This window comes from Myotis davidii, unplaced genomic scaffold (genome assembly GCF_000327345.1).
Source record: "Myotis davidii unplaced genomic scaffold, ASM32734v1 scaffold488, whole genome shotgun sequence".
In the NCBI taxonomy this organism is placed as follows: domain Eukaryota; kingdom Metazoa; phylum Chordata; class Mammalia; order Chiroptera; family Vespertilionidae; genus Myotis; species Myotis davidii.
In genome coordinates, this window is record NW_006300365.1 from 2,474,694 (window position 1) to 2,478,159 (window position 3,466).

General features: G+C 47.2%; 1 pseudogene; it reads left to right on the forward strand.

Moving 5' to 3' along the window:
- The window catches only part of LOC102769863, a 4,124-nt pseudogene extending 2,150 nt beyond the window's left edge, over positions 1 to 1,974 (forward strand).
- The last annotated feature ends 1,492 nt before the right edge of the window (positions 1,975 to 3,466 follow it).

The window sequence follows — 3,466 nt, forward strand, 5'->3', positions numbered from 1 at the left end:
GCCGGCCCCCACCCATGGACCAGGCCGCTATCCTACATAGTAAAAGGGTAATATGCCTCCAAGCACCGGGATCAGCAGAGCCGTGAGGCCTCCCGGCACCAGGATCAGCATGACAGGGGGCAGCTCCCAGACCCCCTGATCGCCCTGTGGCTCTATGTGCACAGGGGGTGGCACCCCAACTCCCCCCCCCCCACGGACCCTGCTCTGTGTGTGACGGGGTAGAGCCATAACCTCCCCTGCAGCCCTGCCCTGAGTGTGACAGTGGTGGCGCCCAAACCCCCTGATTGGCTCTGCTCTGTGGGTGATAGAGGGCGGCGCCCCAACCTGCTGATTCGCCCTGCTCTGTGTGTGACACAGGGAGCTCCCCAACCCCCTGATGGGCCCTGCTCTGTGTGTGATGGGGGGAGCTCCCCAACTCCCTGATGGGACCTGCTCTGTGTGTGACAGGGGGGAGCTCCCCAACCCCCTAATGGGCCCTGCTCTGTGCGTGACAGGTGGGAGCTTTTTAACTTTTTAATGGGCCCTGCTCTGTGGGTGACGGTATGGAGCCCCAACCCCCCTGATGGGCCCTGCTGTGTGCGTGACAGGGGGCAGTGCCCCAACCCCCTGATTGGCTCTTCTCTGTGCGTGACAGGGGGTGGCGCCACAATCTCCCCATCGACCCTGCCTTGAGTGTGACAGGGGGTGGTGCCCCAACCCCCCAATGGGCCCTACCCTGAGCTTGACTGAGGGTGGCATGGCAACCTCCAGATCCGCCCTGCTCTGTGCATGACAGGGGGCTGCGCCCCAACTCCCCAATCAGCCCTGCTCTGAGCCCGACCAGGGGCTGCACCTAGGGATTGGGCCTGCCCTCTGCCATCTGGGAGCAGGCCTAAGCCAGTAGGCCATTATCTCCCGAGGGGTCCCAGACTGCTAGAGGGCACAGGCCAGGCTGAGGGACCCCCCTGATCCCCCGAGTGCACCACCGTGGAATTCCAGCCCTTCTTCAATGAGAAGACCTTCAAGGCTGGGGAGGCAGATTGTGGGCTGCGGAGCAGTAGCTGCTGGAGTCCTACATAGACTGGAGCATCTGGAGGGTTGGGACACCGAGATAGGCCTGGCGCCCTGGCACGTGATGCTTTTCCGGAAGCGTCCCCAGGAGCTGCTGTGGGGAGCCAGCCTCATCAGTGACCACTGGGTCCTCACTGCTGCCCACTGTCTCCTGTACCCGCCTTGGGACAAGAACTTCACTGCGAATGACCTTCTGGTGCACACTGGCAAGCATTCTCGCGCCAGGTATGAGCGAGGCATGGAAAAGATCTCCATTCTGGAGAAGATCTCCATCCACCCCAGGTACACCTGGAGGGACATCCTGGACCGCGACATCGCCCCGCTGAAGCTCAAGAGGTCCATCACCTTCAGCAGCTCCATCCACCCCGTGTGCCTGCCCAACAAGCAGATGGCAGCCAGGTTGCTCCAGGCGGGATACAAAGGGCGGGTGACAGGCTGGGGCAACCTGCAGGAGGCGTGGATACCCAGTCATGCTGAGGTGCAGCCCACCGTCCCGCAGATGGTGAACCTGCTCATCGTGGAGCGGCCCGTCTGCAAGGCCTCCACCCGCAGTCGCATCACCGACGACATGCTCTGTGTTGGTTACAAGCCCTATGAAGGGAAACGAGGGGATTCCTGTGAAGGTGACAGTGGGGGACCCTTTGTCCTGAAGAGCCCCTATACCAACCGCTGGTATCAAATGGGCATCGTCTCGTGGGGTGAAGGCTGTGACAGGAATGGGAAGTGTGGCTTCTACGCACATGTGTTCCGCCTGAAGAAGTGGATACAGAAGGTCATTGATCGGTCTGAAAGTTAGAGGACCATCCACATTCTAGGCTCCTCACTGTAAGATCACAGAAACCAATCCAAGGGAAGAATTATTTTTGTGGTTTGTTCCTAAAACTTTAGTTCTCAATAAAAGTGACTCTATGAGCTAAAAACAAACAAACAAAACAAAACAAAACAAAAAAGAACACAAAAACAACAAAAAAGTATATATGTATGTATGTGTTACTGTCTCTTATTTCTTTTAAATATCTGTTCTAACTTCCATAATATAACATAAGATATATAAAAGTGAAATAATTTTTGTCTCTGGACCTTTTATTGTTGAAGTGAATGTCAATTCCTCTATAAATATATTATTCTGTTGTTGTTTATTAGATATAAAGAAGCAAATCTCTAATAGTGGACTTTTAAGTAGTGACGAGACAAATTTGAGGGAAATTATACCAGGTTAGTGCTACACAAAACTCTACATGAATTTGTAGATTTAACTATAGTTACAGGCATGGAAGTTAGATGAGATATCTTATGTCTTTGTTCTCTAGGAAATGTGAGCTGCCACATTAGAAAAAAATATATAATTTTATAAATTTGATATAAGTCTCCCAAAGGTATGAGAGATTGTCACAAATTTAAATATCTAACATATCTATTCAGCCAATTAATAGCTTTTATGTATCATTTTTAACTATGCAGATGTCCAAAGATGCTGGAAGTATACCTCTGAAAGTCCAGCAAGTCTATTTAAAAGAAAAAGGTCCGATATATAAAAATTATGCCATCTAAATTTACAATAACTAAAGATTGTTTCAACTATTTTAAGTTATCTTCAACACTTGATTAAAAAATTATTTGTGTTTTTTAAAATATGTTTTTATTGATTTTTAGAGAGAGAAGAAAGTACAGAGATAGAGAGATAGAAGCATTGATGAGAGAGAAACATCAGCAATTGGCTGCCTCCTGTAGGCCCTCTACTAGGGATAGAACCCATAACCCAGGCATGTGCCCTGACAAGCCTGGACTGGTGACCTCTTAGTTCTTGGGTCAATGCTCAACTGCTGAGCCATACCAGCCAGGCTATTTGTATTTTTTAACTAAATTTTTACGTTATTTATTATAATCTTTCAAATGATAACTCATTCATTGAAAAGAATCAACTGTTTTGAATTTGTAACTCATGTTATTTAATCATCTCTTTAATTAATTTTGATTTTATTAACCCCCTGCTCTTTCAAATAAATGTCTGAAATCCCATTTAAAATAAGCTTCCTAATGATAATGTATTTGTCAAGTAATTTCAGACAATTTGTAAAATTTATATACAGATGCCCCTTTTACATACTCATAGGAATTTAATAATTCTATAAACATAATAGCTGGGTTTAGACAATGTGAGAAAACTGGCTTATTTTTAGCCAACACAATGAGTTAATTAAACAACCCCATAGCTGATGCAATTGATTGACTGGCAGTAGAACATAAATGATTGAAAATAATGAACAGAGAGGTTAGGGCCAAAATAAATATAGTGATGTATGTGTGTAGGGTGTGCATGCATGTGTATAGCCGGCATAGATACAATTATGCAAAGACTTACATGAAAAGTGATATGTATCTGTGTTGATTTATCTCAAGATCCCTCCCTATGATT